The 27,690-nt window shown below is 44.9% G+C and overlaps 1 protein-coding gene across 6 annotated transcripts in view; it reads left to right on the top strand.

Annotated features, from left to right (window-relative positions):
• The window catches only part of SLC35F4 (solute carrier family 35 member F4), a 402,934-nt gene that overhangs the window by 252,345 nt on the left and 122,899 nt on the right, over positions 1-27,690 (top strand). The window lies entirely within an intron of this gene.

The following is a 27,690-nucleotide window of genomic DNA, read 5'->3' as shown; positions in this document are numbered from 1 at the left end:
GCACTTCGGGGGCAATGACAAGCTCTGACATCACCAAGTTCTGCCCCCCCACTTCTCCAAAATGTTGTGATTAGCGAGTCTGTGGGGAGGATATGGGCTACAAAAGGAAGCGGAGGGTACCGCATGTGGCCCGCGGGCCGCAAGGTTGACACCCCTGCCCTAGAATAATAGCGAGTAGAGTGTTCACACTGCGGCTGTTTGGCCATACCAGAAATGATTCCAAAATCTTGATAACAATATGTAGGTTAGATTTATTTTGTGAGCCCAAAAGTGACACTTGTACAGGGAATTAATGATTTTCTGTCCAGTCATACTGTACCTGTATAACAGCAATCCAGACAAAACGGTAGAGGCACTTAAAACCTCTGTGACTTTGGCGCCTATACATCATCAGGGGCTGGATGGCCCCTGATAAATAAGTAACCAACTCACGCCCAGTTGCGGCAGCAGAAACTTAATTACTGAAGTAAATCAGCATTGCTCGGGTGCAGGGACAGCTGTCACGAAAATCAGCTGTCCCCGCCACTAGTTACAATGGGGGGTAATTCCAAGTTGATCGCAGCAGGAAAGTTTTTAGCAGTAGGGCAAAACCATGTGCACTGCAGGGGAGGCAGATATAACGTGCAGAGAGAGTTAGATTTGGGTGGGGTGTGTTCAAACTGAAATCTAAATTGCAGTGTAAAAACAAGCAGCCAGTATTTACCCTGCACAGAAACAAAATAACCCACCCAAATCTAACTCTCTGCAAATGTTATATCTGCCCCCCCCCCTGCAGTGCACATGGTTTTGCCCAATTGCTAACAAACTTGCTGCTGAGATCAACTCAGAATTACCCCCAATGTTATTTCAGAAGCAGCGATACTTACTGGTGCCAGGTCATCCATACTCATCGCAGCGGAGGATGGGCAGGCATCCGCTCATATCACATCGGATCCAACTTCACAACTACAAATCTCCATCCCTTAGGAGGGAGCAAGGAGCAACATCTGACAATGGTGTTAATTTTTGCAAGCAAACAAAAGAATATATTTAATTAAAGTGCAATTTTGACTGTGTTTCAAAAGGGCTGGTATCAACTATATGTACTATTCATTTGGATGATCCAATTCAGGAACTGTTTAAGATGCAATATTGCTTTTATGCTATTTTGAATTGTTTATTTTGACTTTTTGTGTGAATACATGCATATTTATTCATTGGTGGTTTTAGAGCTGTATCATTTGAATACATTAAATATTTAATGTGAATGCATGAAATACTCTTTGCACTGCGTCAAAAATAAATATATATATATATATATATATATATAGTTTTCCGTATAGTCCACACTCTAGCCTTGTTTGATAACTGCTGAGGTCGCATCCATTTATAGATAAAAGTCACCAGGACCTATCCATTCCAATAAAATATCAATGATATCAGGAGCACTCACCAGTCTTCTTAAGCCTTTTATTAACTTAACATCAGAAAATCGCCATAGAGGTATCAATACCCCTATGCTGATTTTCTGATCTTAAGATAATAAAAGGCTTAAGAAGACTGGTGAGTGCTCCTGATATCATTGATATTTTTTATATATATATATATATATATATATATATATTAGAGATGAGCGGGTTCGAATGTAGGGGGTCATTCCGAGTTGTTCGCTCGTTGCCGATTTTCGCTATGCTGCGATTTGTTGCAAATTGCGCATGCGCGAGGCACGCAGGGCGCATGCGCTTAGTTATTTAACACAAAAGTTAGCAGTTTTGCTGTGGATCCTGCGGCGCTTTTCAGTCGCTCTGCTGATCGGTGAGTGATTGACAGGAAAGGGGCGTTTCTGGGCGGCAACTCAGCGTTTTCCCGGCGTTTTCAAAAAAACGCAGGCGTGTCAGGGAAAAACGCGGGAGTGTCTGGAGAATCGGGGGAGTGGCTGGCCGAACGCAGGGCGTGTTTGTGACGTCAAACCAGGAACTAAATGGACTGAGCTGATCGCAATCTGTGAGTAGGTCCGGAGCTACTCAGAAACTGCTAAGAATTATTTAGTAGCAGTTCTGCTAATTTTCCGTTCGCAATTCTGCTAAGATAAGATACACTCCCAGAGGGCGGCGGCCTAGCGTGTGCAATGCTGCTAAAAGCAGCTAGCGAGCGAACAACTCGGAATGAGGGCCGTAATGCCAGAATTAATGCCAGTTCGTTTTTTTCCGGATGTTTCTTATTGGCTATCCAAAACACATGACGTCCGTGAGCCAATAAGATGCCGTTTTAAGAACCGAGTAAATCCGAGTAAAACAGAGTAAAACCGAACCCGCTCATCTCTAATATATATATATTAATATATACACATACTATGAGCCTAATTCAGACCAGATCGCAGCAGCAAATTAGTTAGCTAATGGACAAAACCATGTGCACTGCGGGGGGAGGGGGTGTGGGGGAGCAGATCTAACATATGCAGAGCATACTTGCCTACCTGACCCTCTCCATGAGGGAGAAAATGCTCTGTTCCTGGACTTTCCTGGTAATGTATGATTGCCATCACCTGTGGTGAGCTAGTTAATTGATAAGAAAGGTGTTTCACCACAGGTCATGGCAATCATACATTACCAGGAAAGTCCAGGAACAGAGCATTTTCTCCCTCATGGAGAGGGTCAGGTAGGCAAGTATGATGCAGAGAGAGTTAGATTTGGGTGGGGTGTGTTCAAACTGAAATCTAAATTGCAGTGTAAAAATAAAGCAGCCAGTATTTACCCTGCACAGAAACAAAATAACCCACCCAAATCTAACTCTCTCTGCACATTTTATATCTGCCCCCCCCCCCCCCCACCCTGCAGTGACATGGTTTTGCCCATTAGCTAACATATTTGCTGCTGAGATCAGATCTGAATTAGGCCCTATATGGACAAAAGTATTTAGACACACCTGTTAATTGTTGAATTCAGGTGTTTCAATCAGACCAGTTGCCACAGGTGTATAAAATGTAGAACCTAGCCATGCAATCTCCATTTGCAAACATTTGTGGTACAAAATGAGTCATTCTGAAGAACTCAGTGACTTCAAGCATGGTACTGTGATATGATGCCACCTTAGCAATAAGATGGTTTGTGAAATTTCATCCCTGTTGGATATTCCATGGTCAACTGTTAGTGATATTGTTAGAAAGTGGAAGCGTTTAGGAACAACAGCAACTCAGCCATGAAGCAGAAGACCACGTAAAATCACAGAGCAGGGTCAGCGACTGCTTGGGCGCATGGTGCATAAAAGTCGTCAATGCTCTGCTGATTCCATAGCAGAAGATTTCTGAACTTCCACTGACATTAATGTAAGCACAAAAACTGTGCGGCGGTAGCGTAATAGAATGGGTTTCCATGCGCAGCTGCATGCAAGCCTCACATCACCAAGTCCAATGCCAAGCGTCGGATGGTGTGGTGTACAGCACACCGACACTGGACTGTGAAGCTGTGGACATGTGTTCTGTGGAGTGACTAATCACGTTACTCTGTTTGGCAGTCAGATGGGCAAGTCTGGTTTTGGTGGAAAGCCTTCCAAGAAGAGTGGAAGCTGTTATAACTGCAAAAGGGGGACCAACTCCATATTAAAGTATATGTACTTGAATACAAAGTCATTACAGTCCCTGTTTGTGTAATGGTCAGGCGTCCGAATACTTTTGTCCATATCACGTATAAAACATTGGGCAGATTTGCTGGGATCACGCCAGTGACTGCAGTTCACAGGCTATTACATTTACCACATATCTGAGGCATTTATCAAAGCATAGAGAGAGATTAAGTCCAATCAATCAGCTCCTAACTTCCACGTTACAGGCTGTGTTTACAAATAAACATTTAGGAGCTGATTGGTTGGTAGTTTATCTCTCTCCACTTTATCTCTCTCCAAGCTTTGATAAATCTCACCCATTGTCACTTATGACTTATAAAAATATTGCTTTGACTGCAAATTCAGAATGACTAACAAGAGGATAAAAGTTTACAGTAAGGTACATAACGTTACTATATACAGCGACTGTACAATATATACCTAACCTACTCTTAGGGTAGTAATACATCATGCCGATATCGGCGCGATTTTCCATATTGGAATGACAAATCGTGCATATTGTCTGATGTGTATGCTCAATTGTGCGCTCACGTGGGTCGCATGCATCATCTTCTGGTTGGCTGTACTTCATGGGCAACCGGGAGATATAACATGAAGCGCTGTGCATATTAATGAAGGATGGAACGACCCTAGGTGTTTCTATCATGGGTGCAATGTGTGCAGTGCACACGGGCCCCTGGGTACAGGGGATGGGGGGGGGGGGGGCACACACCACACATTGCACCCATACTTTAATACTCACCTCTCCGAAGTTCAGCGTCGGGAGATGCAGCCGGAAAAAATGAACCACCAAAATGGCCGCCGCTCATGCGCAGAACAAATTTTGTCTCGGTAACATGGCAGACGCCATGTTTCCAGAGACCTGCGAATGTGCAGTAGGCTCCGGCGCGTGGAGAGGAGGGGGCCATCGTTCATTAAATCACCTGATGTGTACAGCCTATTGAGGATGGTCTGGCCCGACTGGCCATTGTTCTGATGTGCACCCACCTTTGTATCACATTACCTTTTTTATATACATTTCTGTTTTCTACCTTTTGTGGCCTATTGATAACATTTAAAGGGGTACATTTACTAAGCAGTGATAAGAGCGGAGAAGTGAGCCAGCGGAGAAATTTCCCCATCAACCAATCAGCAGCTATGTATAATTTTATAGTATGCAAATTATAGATGTTACTACAGTGCTGATTGGTTGATGGGGCAACTTCTCCACTGGCTCACTTCTCCGCTCTTATCACTGCTTAGTAAATGTCCCCCAAAGTATGGTGCTATTTACAAATAGGCTAAAACAAACAAATCTTTCCAACTCTTGCTCCATGCAAGCCGCATCTCCTATTCACAGATGAGACAGTACACGTCCGGTTCTCTTTTCCATCAAGATACAGACTTTAGATTTACTGTTTTAAGGTTTGCGAGTGACATTCCCAAAGGCTTTCTAACTCCATCAGTATCAAAGAGCGTAGAAGGATTACTGCGCTGTGTGCATCCTCTAGAACCTTAGTTTTTATTTCTACCCCCAGGGGACCTCAAAAGCGTTCTAGAATATTTCACATAATATAGCTGGCACACCTGATAAAGAAAAGGTTAGTAACTGACAATGATTTAATCACGACGAACAATACAACTGAGTGATCAGCAATCACCTCTGATGTGAGGCATGCAAAAAAGTCAAATAATTTACAATGCAGCATTTAAAATGAGGACGCTTAGTATTATGCATTTTTCATAAGCTGAGTCGCTTCCAGTTCTTAGCAACTGTCATATGTTTTGTATTATTCTCGGAAAAACACAGGGAAGTAAAATTTGATAACATTTAAAGTCCGCTAAGTATCAAGGTATAACATTCAGCTTCAAGGTTTCACTTATTCAAGAGGGAAAAATCTATTGCTTTATCTGCACAATTGAATAGTAAGTAATTTGACTATGCTGTAAGGTCCTTATCTCAGGAAATAAACATCAGCTGAGAATTGTTGAGATGTATAATGAGCTTGTATCCGACTGTATTGACATAAAGCTTAATAAATAAAAACCATGATATTATCCAGCTAAAGATTTTACAAGCAATATACACAGGATCTGATGCTTATCTGGGTACACACTATACAATGTGTGTACCCAGTGGCATCGCAGGCAATGGGACCCGGCGGGGCGTAGGGAGGGGCGGCATCCACAAATGCATACACACTTACCGATGCCGGTAGCCAGCATGCTGTGCCATACCTGCCGATATTCTAGCTGCCTCCTCACCAGCTCGGCAAGGCTCAGCATATTGAGGGCATAATGGAGGGGTAATGCTAGGTAGGGGCTGATCGGGGGCGTGTCCGTAAAAGTAGCGTCATTGCGGACCCACCCCCGCTACACAATGCCGCTATTACAGGCATTATGTAGAGTCAGAACCCCTATTAATCAAAGTGGATTTACTGCAGTAATGAACACATTTCCTGAATTTGATCCCAATTTGGGAGCGCGCATCGTTAATGATGTTGAGTGTACACTCTAGACGAGATAGTAAAAGATATCACTCAGATTGGCCCTTCTGAGCGATATCTTTTACTTTCTCATCTAGTGTGTATGAGGCATTAGTGCCAATTCTGAATATACTACAGTATGTACTAGATTGTACTGTACACTATATAGGCAAAGTTGACCTGCCTGCACAGCCTATCTTTCCTTGCGATACCGACCCCGCGGGAGTGCGCATCGATATTTCAGCTGGCTAAACAGTGCGAATTGCACTAACTTTCCTTGCTATGTTGACTATATAATCAAAATCGAAAAGATACATCTCACCGTGTGTACACACCTTTATCCATGCATGTTGGTGGATAACTTTTGCACATTCTTAAGTATCCAATTCAAAGTATTTCTAGATTTTATTTCAATATTGCTTTGTTCCAAATCAGTATAATGTCGCACTTTTCATGGTACAGTAGTTTGTGTTTAGAAATCATGCTTATTGTTCTTGTGAATCTTGCATGGCGTTTGGGAATAAATTTAGGAGCTTTCCATTGTTTATTCATTTCCACATTTACCATAAGTAATTGGCCTTTTTTTTCACACTTCCGCTGGCAGCACTGAATACACAATCAGACAATACACTAGAACATGGTCAGAAAGTGTCTTAATGGATAGTCTTGAGAATTCTGATCACTGGTCAACCTACTTCTGCCAATACTCTAGCCAATTATAATCAGGTACTGTAGGGCAGTTCCACGATTCAGATATTTTACTGGAATTGTTTTATAGAACAACTGTAGGTGGCTCTTGGTTTTTTCCGAAAAAATAAAAAGAAACTTCTGCGATATTCTGATCAAATATTATTATTTGAATTGTTAAAAAGATTTTTGGTGACAATTTAATTAAATTCATTAATACAGACACAGTGTAACTGGGGACACACTAACATATTTTATTCCCATTCTTGGCGTATGAATGACTGAAGATAGCTGAAGAGCTCTTTGGTAATGTGCCAGCAGTGGCACTGAGAGGGGGGTCATGGTCACGCCTCCCTGACCTTTCACCCCCAAGTGCCCAGGCCCATCCTTACTCTCGACGGCCCTGTATGCAAGAATGGGCTCTCTTCCTGTGCGATAAAATATGTGCCCGTTTCTAGATTTCAAGCTTTTAAACAAATATACCACTTGATATCACAATCTAGGCAAGTGGTGGTGCTAATGACAAGTACAGCAGAATGTTTTTGCTTTGTGCAAGTCACTGACTGCCAACTGTTACAGAGACTGTAGTAACAAAAATACTGTAGACCAATGGTTCTCAAACTTGGTCCTCAGGACCCCACATGGTTCATGTTTTCCATGTTACCCAGCAGCTGCTCTGTGTATCACCAACTGTCACATTTAAAAAATCTACAGGTGATCTGCAAAACATGAACCGTTTGGGGTCCTGAGGACCAAGTTTGAGAACCTGTGCAGTAGACAAATATTTTTTGCGGCAATGAGTGTATTGTAGTGAGGATGTTAAATATCTGGAGTAACAGGTTATATGTACAGCGTTAACTAAGGTGTTTTAAAACCACTAATATAGTATTATAGTATTCTTGTATGAGAATGTCCATTCCACTTGGGTATGATAAAATACCAAGTGGTTTTATTAAAATTATTAAACATTTATATAATATCACATTGTCCTGGAAATATATTAACTTCTATAATGGACAAACAATAAATGGGCACAAAATAAATTACACTTGCTTCACAATTTATAGAAAAATAAGCAAAAATGTAATGGCATAATATACATTCATAAAACATAATGTAGAGGTACAGTACTGTGCAAAAGATTTAGGCAGGCGTGGAAAAAATGCTGCAAAGTAAAAATGCTTTCAAAAATAGAAGTGTTATACTGCTTTCAGATCGCAAATGCCGGATCCCATCCGGTAAGAGAAACGTGTCCTTACCGGGTGGGATCCGGCACTTGCGCTCCTTTGCTGGCTTTCCGACCCGGCAATATACCTGGTCGGTTGCCATAGCAGCGGGGGGCGCAGCAGCAGCAGGGGCGGGGGTGGAGGCGGTGCTGGGAGATGAGCTCATCTCCTGCGCTGCCTCTCCCTATGCTGTGAATGGGAGCCGTGTCGCATCGACGCGGCTCCCATTCACACTGCACCTGACCCAGTATTCAACCCGGTAATAACCCTTCTTTTTTACCGGGTTAAATTACCGGGTCAGGCGACCTGCTAATTCAGCAAAGGAGCTTTCACATCGCACACTGACCCGTTTCGATACGGCAATATGCCGTGTCGATACCGGGTTATTTGTGCGATGTGAAAGGGGTATTAGTAATTTATTTTTATCAAGTAACAAAATGGAAAGTGAATGGACAGAAGAAAAATCTAAGTCAAATCAATATTTGGTGTGACCACCCTTTGCCTTCAAAACAGCATCAATCCTTCTAGGTACACTTGCACACAGTTTTTGAAGGAACTTGACAGGGAGGTTGTTCCAAACATCTTGGAAAAGTAACCACAGATATTCTGTGGATGTAGCTTGCTCAAATCCTTCTGTCTCTTCATGTAATCCTAGACAGACTTGTTGATATTGAGATCAGGGCTCTGTAGGGACCATATCATCACTTCCAGGACTCCTTGTTCTTCTTTTCACTGAAGATAGTTATTAATAACATTGGCTGTATGTTTGGGGTCATTGTCCTGCTGCAGAATAAATTTGAAAGCATTCTTACGTTGCAGCATTTTTTCCACACCTGCCTAAACCTTTTGCACGTATTGTATATATTATGTGGGCATCTTTGAACTGGGCCCAAAATGTGTACACAAGTTTATAGTAGCCTGGGCTGCTAAATATCTAGGAGAGCATCTAAAGATCTCTCCACCGAGTGCAATAAAAGAAGAATGTGTCTGAGATGAGTGGTACAATTTTGTTGAAATCCGAACACACCCAGACTTTGGGTTTCCACACCCACTTTTTGGGATCTAAGTGGACTTAGGAGGTAATTTAGACCTGATTGCTGGGCTGCTAAATTTGCTGTCCTGCTTTCAGATAGTCGCCGCCCAAGGGGAGTGTAAATTCGCTGTGCAAGTGTGCGGTCCCATGTGTATGCCAAGCTGTAAAAATCCAGTGTGTGCAGTCTCTGAGCAGCCCAGGACTTACTCCACCAGTGCGATGAGAACAGGCTGATCGGGGCCAGAGCTGATATCACATACCCTCCCTTAAAATGCTTTGGAACGCCTGCGTTTTCCCTGACACTCCCAGTAAATGGTCACTTACCACCCACAAATGGCCTCTTCCTGTCAATCGGGATCCGGTCTCTAGGTCGACAGTAACTAGGTTGACACTATGTAGGTCGACCACTATTGGTCGACAGTAACTAGGTCAACAGGGTTTCTAGGTTGACAGGGTCTCTAGGTCGACATGTTCTAGGTCGACAGGTCAAAAGGTTGACATGAGTTTTTCACGATTTTTTCTTTTTATTAACCTTTTCATACTTAACGATCCACGTGGACTACATTTGGGAACGGTAACCTGTACCGAGCGCAGCGGGGACGCGGTGCACTAATTGGGGTTCCCGGTCACTCTACGGAGAAAACAACACCAAAAAAACATAAAAAACTCATGTCTACCTTTTGACCTGTCAACCTAGACCATGTCGACCTAAAGACCCTGTCGACATAGAGACCATGTCGACCTAGTTACTGTCGACCAATAGTGGTTGACCTAGACACTGTCGACCTAGTTACTATCTACCTTCCATACCACACCCCTGTCAATCACCTTGAGAACGGCCGTGCGAACAGAATTTTTGCACCATTCTGTCGCTGGTCGGCAATGCCTGTTGTTGTGGTAACAAGCGTGTGCATTGTGGTGCATATGCATGCGCAGTCTATCGCTGATCACCGGCTATGCGAAAACGCACAGCAGGGATTAGATCTGAATCACCCCCTAAGTCCCGAGTTGGGTCTTTCCATGAGTTTGGAACTTGGTTTAACAACTGAATATAGGGTTGTGAATTGCATATAAGTCCCTTCCTCAGGTGCCATTTCACTTCAGGTGAGTGTATGGTGAGGTAGGCAAAATTGATTTGAAATGTGTGGAAAATAATGTTATTGATGTTAATAATACTGTATGAACAAAAGTAGGTGCAAGTTACATCATTTTAGCTGTTTTTATTCATTTGAAAAGAAACCCTGATTCAAAACCAAACCCAAAACATCAGTTTTGAAAACAAAACATGATGGTTTAGAATCAATCCCAAAACAAGGGGTTCTGCGGCTGCACGCATCTCTAGTCTGACGGGCTGTAAGGCTACAGATGATAATTGCATTGACGCTTGAATCTCTCATGTTTGTAATTTTAGAATACGCCCAATAGATTTGTCCATATCTTGTTGCCACATTCCAGTGTAAGAGTTACCATCAGTGTGTCCTTCACTGTCCTACATTATCTCTCTGGTGGGGGTGCAGCCAGGTCAGCTCAACAGGGGGCGGAAAAAGGGACAACCGGGGGTGTGGTGATGCGATCACGTCATTGTGGCCCCTCCCCCTGCAATGCAGTGCCCACATTACTGACATTTCATAGCAAAGGGTGGGGCAGGACGGAGCAAAACCCCCTCCACTTTTCCTCTCGGTGTAGGCGGCTGCGGGGGTTAGTGCGGGAGAGTTGCTGGGGGTGTGAGCAAGTCGCGGGAGACTTGCCCACTTTTCTGGATGGCCAGGAGTGCAACCTGATTTTTGGGAGCCAGCAGTTCTAGGGGAGTGGGCAAGTATGATCTAAGTAACACTATTTCGTAGAGGAATCAAACTCTTCACCAGGGTTTACAGCTTTATATTTCAGTATATACCGTAGATACACCTGAGCAAGGTGACAGATTCAGACTCGCTGTTTCAGTACTTTGTGTGAAGTGGCTACAGACGGCTGTGTGTGTGAGGTGACATGTTGCAAGTTGATGTGTGAATTGTTGTTAGTAAAGCCATCACTTATTTTTCATAGGTCCAAGCTACAAGTGAATGTATTGCAAGCTGGGAAACAGCTCAGCCGTCCTGTTTGCTGGGGAGGGTGACTAACTGCATTAGTCAGTCCTCCTGGAGGGAGCAGGTGTTTGTTTTTCTGTTTAACCTATTCTACGTAGGAACAAAAATGCTTTGAAACACATTTGACCTATGCTACATGCAAAATATAATGCCCTCCCAATCTTTCCCCTCACGCAGATATGTATATATACTGTGTAAACAATGATCCCGATTTGGATATGGATGGAGTTAGCATAGCTACTGTGTCCTTGGAAGTGGCAGTGATGCTTACATATGATAATGCAGAAGGAGGAATCTGGTATAGATGCCTTCGCCTGTGTGATACAGTGCGGCACAAAGAAGTAGAAAAATAAAATGCGCCAACGGCTGCCCTGTGGTCCGAATGGAAAGAAGTGTCCCCACACACTTAAAAACCTTAAAACAATTTACAATTCACAAATGGGTCCAAAGGCGCTCGTATTATATTCCATTTATGCACTCAAATATGAAAAACACAAACGGAAAAAAAATTGTTTTGTAATACATTCAGAAAGCATTTAGTGTTAAGCTACTCATGATAGGTGAGCCTTGTACCAATATCCGTCGTCTACTTAAAGTACACAACATATGTCTGTCAAGGAGCGGGTACAACCCAACAATGATGGCTGCTTTTAAAACTCCTCCAATCGAATATCCTTATCACAACGATGTATGGGGGAAAACCGAAAATCCTCCAATAGTGTAACACCATTTATTTGGCACACCACAAAACATATAAAAACATATAAAAACATATGTACATAAAACAGAGGGGGTTTGGTTGGTCTCTCACCATCAAGAATGGTCTACAGTGCAAGCAGACAATTACAGCAAGATCTTGATAACAAAAGCGGCAGTTGTCCATGGAACAAGCTGCCCATCAGAATAGTGATCCTCCAACATCCCCTGTTAATGAGTCCTTGCCAACACGTTTCAACACTACGGTGTCTTTTTTAAAGCATGTGGAGGGTTGTACTGAATACCCATATTTATACCCATAGCCTATATTAAGTGTGTAAAACCTATTTCCAGACATGGATCTCCTATATTCTAAAACAATTATATTCCCCTATAAAATGTCCCTACTTAATCCATCCACTCTGGTATTTCCTACTGCTCTTCTCAAATTTAAACAATATCACGTCATTCCCAATAAAGTTTTTAGAGACTGGAAGTTGTCATCCGCGGCCCGCCGGAAGACATCAGCATTGCAGGAAATCAGAAGTCATCATCTGGCTTCCACTTCTCACGCTGATCAAAAGTGGTGCGTCCCAACTTTGCATCACGTCCCGGAAATTAATTTTAAGTCCTTAGATGTTCGTAATGCGTTCCACTTACATTCCTTAAGCCGTAAATGTCCTTGTTGGAGGATCACCATTCTGACGGGCAGCTTGTTCCGAGTACGCCTGGCGCTTTTGTTATAAAGATCTTGCTGTAATTGTCTACTTGCACTGTAGACCATTCTTGATGGTGAGAGACCCACCAAACTCCCTCTGTTTTATGTAGATATGTTTTTACATGTTTTTATATGTTTTGTGGTGTGCCAAATAAATGGAGTTACACTATTGGATGATTGGAAGGCAGTCCATGCAATGAATAGGTTAACCAGAGTTTGGTTTATTAACCATGTAGAACGCAGTATGCTAATCAACACAAGGTTAATGCAGCAAAAACACAATGCAGGAACATAAAGTATGACAGATAGAGCCAGGAGCAGGTTAATGCAGGTGGTGTGCAGTATCTGGAGCACACACCTGCACATACTCACAGTGGTTGCAGTGGGATGTACTGTATATACTGTAGTACCCAGCAGTGGTGACACAGTGGTGTATATATGTACTGCAGTATGTCTGTGCCACAGTCTCACTCAGTGACACATCCTAGATCTAGGGAGGGCAGTGAAGAAGAAGGTAAAGGTAGCACATTAGGTCAGAAGTCACGCATCAGGATAGCATGGTGTAAATTTTTGCAGATGATACCAAATTGTGTAAGGTTATACATACGGAGGGAGATGCTGAGTCTCTTCAGAACAACTTAGTCAAACTGGAAGCATGGGCAGCAAAATGGAGAATGAGTTTCAATACAGACATATAACACCTTCATACTAAATGGGGTAAAATTATGTGATTCTGTACTGAAAAAAGACTTAGATAGCAAACTAAGCAGCAGTACCCAAAGTAGGATTGCAGCAAAGAAGGCTAACAAGGTATTAGCATGTATAAAGTGGGTAATTGACGCAAGGGATGAGAATGTTATACTCCCATTATGTAAATCCCTAGTGAGGCCACTTCTTGAATACTGTGCACAATTTTGGGCACCATACTACAAAAAGGATATCTTGGAACTAGAAAAGTTTCAGACGCGGGTGACCAAACTAATTAAGGGGATGGAGACGCTGGAATACGAGGACAGGCTTGCAAGGCTTGGCATGTTTACACTGGAAAAGAGGAGACTAAGGGGTATATTTACTAAGGTCCCGATTTTGACCGAGATGCCGTTTTTTCATCAAAGTGTCATCTCGGTAATTTACTAAACTCAAATCACGGCAGTGATGAGGGCATTCGTAATTTTTGGGTAGTCCATGAAAATAATTACGAATGAATACACCATCGGTCAAAACGCGGCTGTTTAAGTATGAATCTCGGTCATTTACTAAGAAGTGCAAAGCCAAAAAAAAATAAAACACTGCCGTGAAAAATTACAACTCGTAAAAAAGTGCTAAAAAAAAACAGACCTGCTTTTTTAATCCGTGATTGTATAGGCATGCAGGGATCCATGAGATCCGTGCACTGCCGACTTTTTCAAAATGAATCTCGGCCGGATCTGTGTGATCCGTGCTGGGTTTCATTTTTTTTTTTTTTTAAATAAACACTGTAAAACGGAGAAAAAAAATGCGTGGGGTCCCCCCTCCTAAGCATAACCAGCCTCGGGCTCTTTGAGCCGACCCTGGTTGCAGAAATATGGGGGGGAAAATGACAGGGGTTCCCCCATATTTAAGCAACCAGCATCGGGCTCTGCGCCTGGTCCTGGTTCCAAAAATACGGGGGACAAAAAGAGTAGGGGTCCCCCGTATTTTTAAAACCAGCACCGGGCTCCACTAGCTGGACAGATAATGCCACAGCCGGGGGTCACTTTTATACAGTGCCCTGCGGCCGTGGCATCAAAAATCCAACTAGTCACCCCTGGCCGGGGTACCCTGGGGGAGTGGGGACCCCTTCAATCAAGGGGTCCCCCCCCCAGCCACCCAAGGGCCAGGGGTGAAGCCCGAGGCTGTCCCCCCCCATCCAATTGGCTGCGGATGGGGGGCTGATAGCCTTTTGTGAAAATGAAAAGATATTGTTTTTAGTAGCAGTACTACAAGGCCCAGCAAGCCTCCCCCGCATGCTGGTACTTGGAGAACCACAAGTACCAGCATGTGGCGGAAAAACGGGCCCGCTGGTACCTGTAGTACTACTACTAAAAAAATACCCAAAAAAAGACAAGACACACACACCTTGAAAGTAAAGATTTATTACATACATCCACACAAACATACAAACATACTTACCTATGGCCCCACGCAGGTCGGTCCTCTTCTCCAGTAGAATCCAAGGGGTACCTGTTGAATAAATTATACTCACCAGCTCCAGGGTCCCAGGCTCCTCGTAGCATCCATTTGTAATCCACGTACTTGAATAAAATAGAAAAAAACGGACACCCGAGCCACGCACTGAAAGGGGACCCATGTTGGCACATGGGTCCCCTTTCCCCGACTGCCAGAAACCCACTCTGACTTCTGTCTAAGTGGGTTTCTTCAGCCAATCAGGGAGCGCCACGTTGTGGCACCCTCCTGATCGGCTGTGTGCTCCTGTACTGTATGACAGGCGGCACACGGCAGTGTTACAATGTAGCGCCTATGCGCTCCATTGTAACCAATGGTGGGAACTTTCTGCCCTGCGGTTGACCAAAAGTGACCTCACCGCTGAGCAGAAAGTTCCCACCATTGGTTACAATGGAGCGCATAGGCGCTACATTGTAACACTGCCGCGTGCTGCCTGTCAGTCAGTACAGGAGCACACAGCCGATCAGGAGGGTGCCACAACGTGGCGCTCCCTGATTGGCTGAAGAAACCCACTTAGACAGAAGTCAGAGTGGGTTTCTGGCATTCGGGGAAAGGGGACCCATGTGCAAACATGGGTCCCCTTTCAGTGCGTGGCTCGGCTCTCCGTTTTTTTATTTTAATCAAGTACGTGGATTACAAATGGATGCTACGAGGAGACTGGGACCCTGGAGCTGGTGAGTATAATTTATTCAACAGGTACCCCTTGGATTCTACTGGAGAAGAGGACCGACCTGCGTGGGGCCATAGGTAAGTATGTTTGTATGTTTGTGTGGATGTATGTAATAAATCTTTACTTTCAAGGTGTGTGTGTCTTGTCTTTTTTTGGGTATTTTTTTAGTAGTAGTACTACAGGTACCAGCGGGCCCGTTTTTCCGCCGCATGCTGGTACTTGTGGTTCTCCAAGTACCAGCATGCGGGGGAGGCTTGCTGGGCCTTGTAGTACTGCTACTAAAAACAATATCTTTTCATTTTCACAAAAGGCTATCAGCCCCCCATCCGCAGCCAATTGGATGGGGGGGACAGCCTCGGGCTTCACCCCTGGCCCTTGGGTGGCTGGGGGGGGGACCCCTTGATTGAAGGGGTCCCCACTCCCCCAGGGTACCCCGGCCAGGGGTGACTAGTTGGATTTTTGATGCCACGGCCGCAGGGCACTGTATAAAAGTGACCCCCGGCTGTGGCATTATCTGTCCAGCTAGTGGAGCCCGGTGCTGGTTTTAAAAATACGGGGGACCCCTACTCTTTTTGTCCCCCGTATTTTTGGAACCAGGACCATGCGCAGAGCCCGATGCTGGTTGCTTAAATATGGGGGAACCCCTGTCATTTTCCCCCCCATATTTCTGCAACCAGGGTCGGCTCAAAGAGCCCGAGGCTGGTTATGCTTAGGAGGGGGGACCCCACGCATTTTTTTTCTCCGTTTTACAGTGTTTATTTAAAAATAAAAAATAAAATGAAACCCAGCACGGATCACACAGATCCGGCCGAGATTCATTTTGAAAAAGTCGGCAGTGTTTTGCTAATCACTGCCGTAAAAAAGGTAAAAAAAACACGAATGACATCGACATCGGAACAAATGAAAAATCCGAATACGACAGCTTAGTAAATTAGTCGTAATAAATTCAAAAAGTTGCAGTTTTACACTTTCGATGTCATTCGTGATTGAACTTTGACCTTTTTCCGAAAATTACGAATGTTAGTAAATATACCCCCAAGAGGGGACATGATCAACATTTACAAATATATAAGGGCACAATACACAGAGCTTGCGGGGATCTGTTTTTGGTAAGATTAACACAGAGGACACGTGGACACCCGCTTAGGTTAGTAGAGGGGAGACAGAGACGTAAAGGTTTCTTCACAGTAAGGACAATACGTGTTTGGAATTCCCTGCCTGAGAGAGTAGTAATGGCGGACTCGGTCAACACTTTTAAGAATGGGCTAGATAAGTACCTAATGGATAAGGATATACAGGGTTATGGTGCATAGTTATGTACTAGTTATTAAAAAAATAAAAGGAATACACACAACGGCCGACATTAGCAACAGACTAAACTAGTCCTAAAAATAATACAGAGTAGGAGACCACAAATAGGTTGAACTTGATGGACAAATTGTCTTTTTTCAACCTCAAAAACTATGTTACTATGCACAGTATGTTATGTTACTTGCAATTCCAGGACGTGCTGTAGCTTGATGATGATAAAGTCAGGGCCAGCTCTGGGGGTACCCTAGGTGATGCTTCCACCTCCAATTCCACTTACCTTAGCAGGAGGGAAGTGGGGGCATCATCTCCTGCTCCCATGATTGGGAGTGGGGCACAGGACTGTAACATCATAGCCAAAGTCACGCTCTCAGCATATGTCCGACCATGGAGCGAGCAACCAACAGCTACACAGGTAAGAAGCAGCCACATGCTTCTATTTCATATATGCTTCTGGCGATCCATGTGGGGGTGGTTCTGGTACATCTGCCTTGGTAATGGTAATTCCAGCCTTCTGTATTACAAAGAAAAGGCATATGCAATATATGGAGTTTTTAGCCACTATCATTGTACTTGTGATGACTCTACAAAATGCCCTTTCCCCATCAGAGGGTACATTTATGAAGCTTTGTTTTAGCCTGTTTTTGGGCAATTTACAAACCCACAGAAAATCAATCGCCACAAATTGCCATCCTGATTTTTTACATGCTCAGGAATCAGGATACAAATTGTTAGATGTATTAAGCTGTGGTTTCACAAATTGCTGGAAAACCTGCCAGAAATCCCCCCAAACAAAGAAGGTGCGTCTGGCAGGTGAGATGACTTAAATTGTACACAATTTGCATATTATGGCACAGGTAAACTATAAAAATCTACCCCTACCTCAGTCCCCCCACTAGCCTACCTGACAAATAGAAACAAATGACAGACAAGACAGAAGCCACAGAAAAAATAAATTTTATTACTCACACACAAAGATAATCAAAACGATAAAATAAAAAAAGATAAAAATGAACTTGACAAAATACATAACAATCAGTAATCAATAGTCATCTTGCTACACTTCTCTAATCTCTCCCTGCTGCAATCCTTATCAGCTAATAGTAGGCAGCCTTATAAAGTGTAAGGGGCCCATTTATCATTAAATATTTGCGGCTTATCCTCTGAAAACACCCACTTTCAGGGAATATCCACAAATACTTAGTATCATCCAAAAGGGACCGTAGCAGATATCGCCCTCCATATGAAGGATGCAATCCTGTCATATGTAAAGCAAAGCATTCCGCACTTCGGCACCTTGAAGCCAGGGCTGGATTGGGAAAGCGGGAAAGTGCCCACTTGGCCAGTCTCATTCTCCTGCCTGCCGGGCTAGCTTACACTACCCGCCTGCCTGAACTGACTTGTATCATTGCTAAACTGGCTGCAACGCTAAGTGGCACTTTTTGGTGCTGTTAGCTGGAAGCACTGTCCAACCCTGGTGCTGTCCACGAATGTGGTGCTGAAATCCTGGCTCCCAGCTAGTTCTATATGGAGAGAGGAAAATAAAGTGCATTTAATACCACACAGCAGCCCCCCTCCACTTCCCTCTCCAGCCTCATCATTAGTATCAGACACCCCCACCCAACACACACACCATTTCCAAAACCCTTAACTTCCTTTGTGCAGCCAGAGGCAGGGGATTCTTTATTGTGCATTAAATGATTATGAAAAGTAACGCAGTGCTGCTATAAGGATTAGTCAGTTGCACCACTGCCAAGTCTTGTGCAGAATCCACTGTGTTAATGATTATTCAGGAGACAGAGTATGGACTACCAAAGACCATTTGATACTACTAGTGCCTGCAATGTCATGTGATAGACTGCGGTGGAGAAGAGGAGTGTGCATGCCCTGTGCATGTTCTTGCTGCATCTGCTCCCTTTTGTTCTCAGGGGGACATTTACTAAGCAATGATAAGAGCGGAGAAGTGAGCCAGTGGAGAAGTTGGCCATGGCAACCAATCAGCACAGAAGTAGCATCTATAATTGGCATACTATAAAATGATACAGAGCTGCTGATTGGTTGATGGGGCCACTTCTCCACTGGCTCACTTCTCCGCTCTTATCACTGCTTAGTAAATGTCCCCCTCAGTCACATGAGTGACTTAGTGCTGCTCTGAAAAAGAAACCACATCCCTACTGCTCAATACTTTTTAGTCAGCCGTACTTACTCATCCTAACTGTACCCTATAGTCTACCTACAGATGGAGCCATGGTCATCTTGGCTTCTCTGCTGCGCCTAGGCACACCATGGTTTATTAGCATAAACCCTTCATCTATTGTTCTCAGTTGCAATACAAATACAGAGAGAACAATACATTAAGGGATTAAGTCATTACAGCAGGGGATTAGGTCCGACTGCCCTGGCTCAATTAATCCTATTAAAGGCCAAGATAAAGATGGCTCCATCTGTACTTATCGTTCCTACTACTCCATGTAATTTGTACCTGCTCATCAGCCCTACCTACTCATCCATACTGCTCTCTACAGATACCTATTGCTCCTACAATCTACTTGGTCAAGCCCTGCCTACTCATCTCTACTTTCTCTGACGTCCTAGTGGATGCTGGGGACTCCGAAAGGACCATGGGGAATAGCGGCTCCGCAGGAGACTGGGCACAAAAGTAAAAGCTTTAGGACTACCTGGTGTGCACTGGCTCCTCCCCCTATGACCCTCCTCCAAGCCTCAGTTAGATTTTTGTGCCCGAACGAGAAGGGTGCATACTAAGGGGCTCTCCTGAGCTGCTTAGAGTAAAAGTTTAAAGTAGGTTTTTTATTTTCAGTGAGACCTGCTGGCAACAGGCTCACTGCACCGAGGGACTAAGGGGAGATGAAGCGAACTCACCTGCGTGCAGAGTGGATTGGGCTTCTTAGGCTACTGGACATTAGCTCCAGAGGGACGATCACAGGCCCAGCCATGGATGGGTCCCAGAGCCGCGCCGCCGGCCCCCTTACAGAGCCAGAAGACTGAAGAGGTCCGGAAAATCGGCGGCAGAAGACGTCCTGTCTTCAATAAGGTAGCGCACAGCACCGCAGCTGTGCGCCATTGCTCTCAGCACACTTCACACTCCGGTCACTGAGGGTGCAGGGCGCTGGGGGGGGGGGGCGCCCTGAGACGCAATAAAAACACCTTATATGGCAAAAAATACATCACATATAGCTCCTGGGCTATATGGATGCATTTAACCCCTGCCAATTTTTCCATAAAAAAGCGGGAGAAAGGCCGCCGAGAAGGGGGCGGAGCCTATCTCCTCAGCACACTGGCGCCATTTTTTCCTCACAGCTCCGTTGGAGGGAAGCTCCCTGACTCTCCCCTGCAGTCCTGCACTACAGAAACAGGGTAAAACAAGAGAGGGGGGGCACTAATTTGGCAGATAAATATATACAGCAGCTATATCAGGGAGAAACACTTATATAAGGTTATCCCTGTATATATATAGCGCTCTGGTGTGTGCTGGCAAACTCTCCCTCTGTCTCCCCAAAGGGCTAGTGGGGTCCTGTCCTCTATCAGAGCATTCCCTGTGTGTGTGCTGTGTGTCGGTACGTTGTGTCGACATGTATGAGGAGGAAAATGGTGTGGAGGCAGAGCAATTGCCTGTATTAGTGATGTCACCCCCTAGGGAGTCGACACCTGACTGGATGGTCTTATGGAAGGAATTACGTGATAGTGTCAGCACTTTACAAAAGACTGTTGACGACATGAGACAGCCGGCAAATCAGTTAATACCTGTACAGGCGTCTCAAACACCGTCAGGGGCTCTAAAGCGCCCGTTACCTCAGATGGTCGACACAGACACAGACACTGACTCCAGTGTCGACGGTGAGGAAACAAACGTATTTTCCAGTAGGGCCACACGTTACATGATCACGGCAATGAAGGAGGTTTTGAACATTTCTGATACTACAAGTACCACAAAAAAGGGTATTATGTGGGGTGTGAAAAAACTACCCGTAGTTTTTCCTGAATCAGATGAATTAAATGAGGTGTGTGATGAAGCGTGGGTTTCCCCCGATAAAAAACTGCTAATTTCTAAAAAATTATTGGCATTATACCCTTTCCCGCCAGAGGTTAGGGCGCGTTGGGAAACACCCCCTAGGCTAGATAAGGCGCTCACACGCTTATCAAAACAAGTGGCGTTACCATCTCCTGATACGGCCGCCCTCAAGGAACCAGCTGATAGGAAGCTGGAAAATATCCTAAAAAGTATATACACACATACTGGTATTATACTGCGACCAGCAATCGCCTCAGCCTGGATGTGCAGTGCTGGGGTGGCTTGGTCGGATTCCCTGACTGAAAATATTGATACCCTGGACAGGGACAATATATTATTGACTATAGAGCATTTAAAGGATGCATTTCTATATATGCGAGATGCACAGAGGGATATTTGCACTCTGGCATCAAGAGTAAGTGCGCTGTCCATTTCTGCCAGAAGAGGGTTATGGACGCGACAGTGGTCAGGTGATGCGGATTCCAAACGGCATATGGAAGTATTGCCATATAAAGGGAAGGAGTTATTTGGGGTCGGTCTATCGGACCTGGTGGCCACGGCAACGGCTGGGAAATCCACCTTTTTACCCCAGGTCACCTCTCAGCAGAAAAAGACACCGTCTTTTCAGGCTCAGTCCTTTCGTCCCCATAAGGGCAAGCGGGCAAAAGGCCACTCATATCTGCCCCGGGGCAGAGGAAGGGGAAAAAGACTGCAGCAGACAGCCTCTTCCCACGAACAGAAGCCCTCCCCCGCTTCTGCCAAGTCCTCAGCATGACGCTGGGGCCTTACAAGCGGACTCAGGCACGGTGGGGGCCCGTCTCAAGAATTTCAGCGCGCAGTGGGCTCACTCGCAAGTGGACCCCTGGATCAGGTAGTATCTCAGGGGTACAAATTGGAATTCGAGACGTCTCCCCCTCGCCGGTTCCTGAAGTCTGCTTTACCAACGTCTCCCCCCGACAGGGAGGCAGTATTGGAAGCCATTCACAAGCTGTATTCCCAGCAGGTGATAATCAAGGTACCCCTCCTACAACAGGGAAAGGGGTATTATTCCACGCTGTTTGTGGTACCGAAGCCGGACGGCTCGGTGAGACCTATTTTAAATCTGAAATCCTTGAACACTTACATACAAAGGTTCAAATTCAAGATGGAATCACTCAGAGCAGTGATAGCGAACCTGGAAGAAGGGGACTATATGGTGTCTCTGGACATCAAGGATGCTTACCTCCATGTCCCAATTTGCCCTTCTCACCAAGGGTACCTCAGGTTTGTGGTACAGAACTGTCACTATCAGTTTCAGACGCTGCCGTTTGGATTGTCCACGGCACCCCGGGTCTTTACCAAGGTAATGGCCGAAATGATGATTCTTCTTCGAAGAAAAGGCGTCTTAATTATCCCTTACTTGGACGATCTCCTGATAAGGGCAAGGTCCAGAGAACAGTTAGAGTTCGGAGTAGCACTATCTCAAGTAGTACTACGACAGCACGGATGGATTCTAAATATTCCAAAATCGCAGCTGATTCCGACGACACGTCTGCTGTTCCTAGGGATGATTCTGGACACAGTACAGAAAAAGGTGTTTCTCCCGGAGGAGAAAGCCAGGGAGTTATCCGACCTAGTCAGTGACCTCCTAAAACCAGGCCAAGTGTCAGTGCATCAATGCACAAGGGTCCTGGGAAAAATGGTGGCTTCTTACGAAGCGATTCCATTCGGCAGATTCCACGCAAGAACTTTTCAGTGGGATCTGCTGGACAAATGGTCCGGATCGCATCTTCAAATGCATCAGCGGATAACCCTGTCTCCAAGGACAAGGGTGTCTCTCCTGTGGTGGTTACAGAGTGCTCATCTTCTAGAGGGCCGCAGATTCGGCATTCAGGACTGGGTCCTGGTGACCACGGATGCCAGCCTGAGAGGCTGGGGAGCAGTCACACAGGGAAGAAATTTCCAGGGCTTGTGGTCAAGCATGGAAACGTCACTTCACATAAATATCCTGGAACTAAGGGCCATTTACAATGCCCTAAGTCAGGCAAGGCCTCTGCTTCAGGGTCAGCCAGTGTTGATCCAGTCGGACAACATCACGGCAGTCGCCCACGTAAACAGACAGGGCGGCACAAGAAGCAGGAGGGCAATGACGGAAGTTGCAAGGATTCATCGCTGGGCGGAAAATCATGTGATAGCACTGTCAGCAGTGTTCATTCCGGGAGTGGACAACTGGGAAGCAGACTTCCTCAGCAGACACGACCTCCACCCGGGGGAGTGGGAACTTCACCCAGAAGTCTTCCACATGATTGTGAACCGTTGGGAAAAACCAAAGGTGGACATGATGGCGTCCCGCCTCAACAAAAAACTGGACAGATATTGCGCCAGGTCAAGGGACCCTCAGGCAATAGCTGTGGACGCTCTGGTAACACCGTGGGTGTACCAGTCAGTGTATGTGTTCCCTCCTCTGCCTCTCATACCCAAGGTACTGAGAATCATAAGAAGGAGAGGAGTAAGGACTATACTCGTGGCTCCGGATTGGCCAAGAAGGACTTGGTACCCGGAACTTCAAGAGATGCTCACGGAAGACCCGTGGCCTCTACCTCTAAGAAAGGACCTGCTCCAGCAGGGACCATGTCTGTTCCAAGACTTACCGCGGCTGCGTTTGACGGCATGGCGGTTGAACGCCGGATCCTGAAGGAAAAAGGCATTCCGGATGAAGTCATCCCTACCCTGATCAAAGCCAGGAAGGATGTAACTGTGCAACATTATCACCGTATTTGGCGTAAATATGTTGCGTGGTGTGAGGCCAGGAAGGCCCCTACAGAGGAATTTCAACTGGGTCGTTTCCTGCATTTCCTGCAAACAGGACTGTCTATGGGCCTAAAATTAGGGTCCATTAAGGTTCAAATTTCGGCCCTGTCAATATTCTTCCAAAAAGAACTAGCTTCAGTTCCTGAAGTTCAGACGTTTGTCAAGGGAGTACTGCATATACAGCCTCCTTTTGTGCCTCCAGTGGCACCTTGGGATCTCAATGTAGTTTTGGGGTTCCTAAAATCACATTGGTTTGAACCACTCACCTCTGTGGACTTAAAATATCTCACATGGAAAGTGGTAATGCTGTTAGCCCTGGCTTCAGCCAGGCGTGTTTCAGAATTGGCGGCTTTATCCTATAAAAGCCCTTACCTAATTTTTCATACGGACAGGGCAGAATTGAGGACTCGTCCTCAATTTCTCCCTAAGGTGGTTTCAGCATTTCACTTAAACCAGCCTATTGTGGTGCCTGCGGCTACTAGGGACTTGGAGGATTCCAAGTTACTGGACGTAGTCAGGGCCCTGAAAATATATGTTTCCAGGACGGCTGGAGTCAGAAAATCTGACTCGCTGTTTATCCTGTATGCACCCAACAAGCTGGGTGCTCCTGCTTCTAAGCAGACTATTGCTCGTTGGATTTGTAGTACAATTCAGCTTGCACATTCTGTGGCAGGCCTGCCACAGCCAAAATCTGTAAAAGCCCATTCCACAAGGAAAGTGGGCTCATCTTGGGCGGCTGCCCGAGGGGTCTCGGCTTTACAACTTTGCCGAGCAGCTACTTGGTCAGGGGCAAACACGTTTGCTAAATTCTACAAATTTGATACCCTGGCTGAGGAGGACCTGGAGTTCTCTCATTCGGTGCTGCAGAGTCATCCGCACTCTCCCGCCCGTTTGGGAGCTTTGGTATAATCCCCATGGTCCTTTCGGAGTCCCCAGCATCCACTAGGACGTCAGAGAAAATAAGAATTTACTTACCGATAATTCTATTTCTCATAGTCCGTAGTGGATGCTGGGCGCCCATCCCAAGTGCGGATTGTCTGCAATACTTGTACATAATTATTGTTACAAAAATCGGGTTATTATTGTTGTGAGCCATCTTTTCAGAGGCTCCTCTGTTAACTGGGGTTAGATCACAAGTTGTACGGTGTGATTGGTGTGGCTGGTATGAGTCTTACCCGGGATTCAAAATCCTTCCTTATTGTGTACGCTCGTCCGGGCACAGTATCCTAACTGAAGCTTGGAGGAGGGTCATAGGGGGAGGAGCCAGTGCACACCGGGTAGTCCTAAAGCTTTTACTTTTGTGCCCAATCTCCTGCGGAGCCGCTATTCCCCATGGTCCTTTCGGAGTCCCCAGCATCCACTACGGACTATGAGAAATAGAATTATCGGTAAGTAAATTCTTATTTTTCCCTACTCTATGTTCCTGCTGCACCATACTGTACTTCCTGTATCAAATAACACCATCTTCCCCCCATTGTACCTTCTATTCCTGCTCCCTATAGCCACCTCTCATACACCTAGTACCTGATGTTCCTTTCTGCGATCATTGTTCCTCATATTTCCGATGTACTGTACATCTTACTACTACTACTATGACTACTACTACTACTACTACTACTGTATCATCTCATGGGGTGGGGAGGCTGAGCCAGTGCTATGTTTGTATGTAGGTGTGCTGGCAGGGTGCCTGGCAGTGTAACACCTATATGATAGAGAACTATAGATGCTGTGTTGCTCCAACTGGTGACTCCTCGCAGGTAGGGACGATCTTATCTTGGTGGAAATACAATGCCCATCTTCGCTGACTGTGATGATGATGATGATGCTGCTTTATAAATATAAGCATTTTATTATTCCCTCACATGAATCAAATAGGCAAGAAAGAAAAAAGTTTGGGGCTTTCTCAGTTGCTATTTGTTTGTTCTGTTTTCCCATTTGTGTTTTTTTTTCTATCAGGACCAATATGTTTTTTTTTCCTGTGGGGGCCAATGTGTTTTATTTTTAACTGTGGGGGCCAATGTGTTTTATTTTTAACTGTGGGGCCAATGTGTTTGTGTTTTTTTTCTTGTGCAATGGGTTTCATCTACATATGCATTAGAGTTGCACCGCACATGCATCCTGATAGTCTTCATAGAGAGTCGCAGTAGAGATTCAGATGCACGCACAAGGAAGTGTATTAGAAATGTGTTAGCCGGTTACAGACCCAGATGTAATGTACTATGGGCATGTTGCTGAAAGTGGTTGTGTATAGAGATGCCAAATTGCTGACATTGGAGGCCATGCTAATATGGATGATCTGCGCGTAGCATGTGTCTAAAGATAGACAAAGCATGATTGCAGTGTCTGTAGACACTGACAGTGGGTGTCTCAGTCCTTGCACTTCAGATACGCGGTTGTATTCCATTGAAGGGCTTTGTAGCAGCATAAGCATAAAGTCGCAGATGCAAGAAAGGCAGCGACTGCATCCAACTCAGAATCAGGCCCCATGAGTAAGTTTTCCGCCCCCCACTTTGAACAGACCTATATTAAGGCTGCTTCCATCCCAATCCGCCCCTGCCCTCAGCTTTCACTATCTGGATAATAAAAGTTGAGGTTTGGTATGCAGTACAGGTTGAGTATCCCTTATCCAAAATGCTTGGGACCAGAGGTATTTTGGATATTTTATTTTTCCGTATTTTGGAATAATTGCATACCATAATGAGATATCATGGTGATGGGACCTAAATCTAAGCACAGAATGCATTTATGTTACATATACACCTTATACACACAGCCTGAAGGTCATTTAATACAATATTTTTAATAGCTTTGTGTATTAAACAAAGTTTGAGTACATTGAGCCATCAAAAAACAAAGATTTCACTATCTCACGCTCACTCAAAAAAGTCTGTATTTCGGAATATTTGGATATGGGATACTCAACCTGTATTTAGAAAATATGGAAACATAGAAATGTCAGTGAGGATCACACAGCTTCTACAAATAAAAGTAGAACCTGGACAGTCATATTTTGGGGGCAACTATTTGCTTAAAGCCTGCACTATGCACAGTATATATTAATATATTGTTAATATATTTATAACTCCTGTAAATAATATATGTGCAAATTGTGAAATTTAAACTTGATGCTTTTAATCATTAAGTTGCGATGTTATCAACAAAAGAAAATTTGTGTACTATACAGATGAATGCTCTTCCCACTATAAATGATTACGCTTATTACAAGTCACCTTGGTTTCTGAATATACAGGCACTTCACTTACAATTTTTGCTTTTCCATGGTCACATAATCATTGGTACGTGTAATAATCATGTAATTTACTGTATGAGTGAATTGTCCATTCAATTTGAACACCCTGCCAGCAGCTATCTATGCCGTATGACTCAGATGGTTCCTCCATGAGCAGGACGTACTACATGTTGATCTATTCATATATGGTACACACATGTCAGTTTTCCCATATGTGCCTTGCGTCCTTGTATGGCTTTTTCCCCCACAGTGCAACCTTTGTAGTGTGCTCATCATGGCTGCCTCTCCTGGGGGGTCATTCCGAGTTGATCGCTCGCTAGCAGTTTTTAGCAGCCGTGCAAACGCTATGCCGCCTTCCACTGGGAGTGTATTTTAGCTTAGCAGAAGTGCAAACGAAAGGATCGCAGAGCGGCTGCAAAAAAATGTTGTGCAGTTTTAGAGTAGCTCCAGACCTACTCAGCGCTTGCGATCACTTCAGACTGTTCAGTTCCTGTTTTGACGTCACAAACACGCCCTGCGTTCGGCCAGCCACGCCTGCGTTTTTCCTGGCATGCCTGCGTTTTTCTGAACTCTCTCTGAAAACAGTCAGTTGACACCCAGAAATGCCCACTTTCCTGTCAATCACTCTGCGGTCAGTAGTGCGACTGAAAAGCTTCGCTAGACCTTGTGTGAAACTACATCGTTCATTGTAATAGTATGACGCGCGTGCGCATTGCGCCGCATACACATGTGCAGAACTGCCGGTTTTTTGCATCATCGCTGCACAGCGAACATTTTCTGCTAGCGATCAACTCGGAATGACCCCCCCATGGTTTTGCCCATTAGAGAAAGATTTTGCTTTTGTGCTCCCCCTGAATTAAGCCCTAAATTCTTTGTAAAATGTTCTACATCCAGGGGTTAAAGTGGGGGGCAACGAGGCGGAACTAGC

Source organism: Pseudophryne corroboree, chromosome 12 (genome assembly GCF_028390025.1).
Source record: "Pseudophryne corroboree isolate aPseCor3 chromosome 12, aPseCor3.hap2, whole genome shotgun sequence".
Taxonomy (NCBI): domain Eukaryota; kingdom Metazoa; phylum Chordata; class Amphibia; order Anura; family Myobatrachidae; genus Pseudophryne; species Pseudophryne corroboree.
Note: the sequence above shows the minus strand (reverse complement) of the source record. Positions and strands in the feature narration are given on the sequence as shown.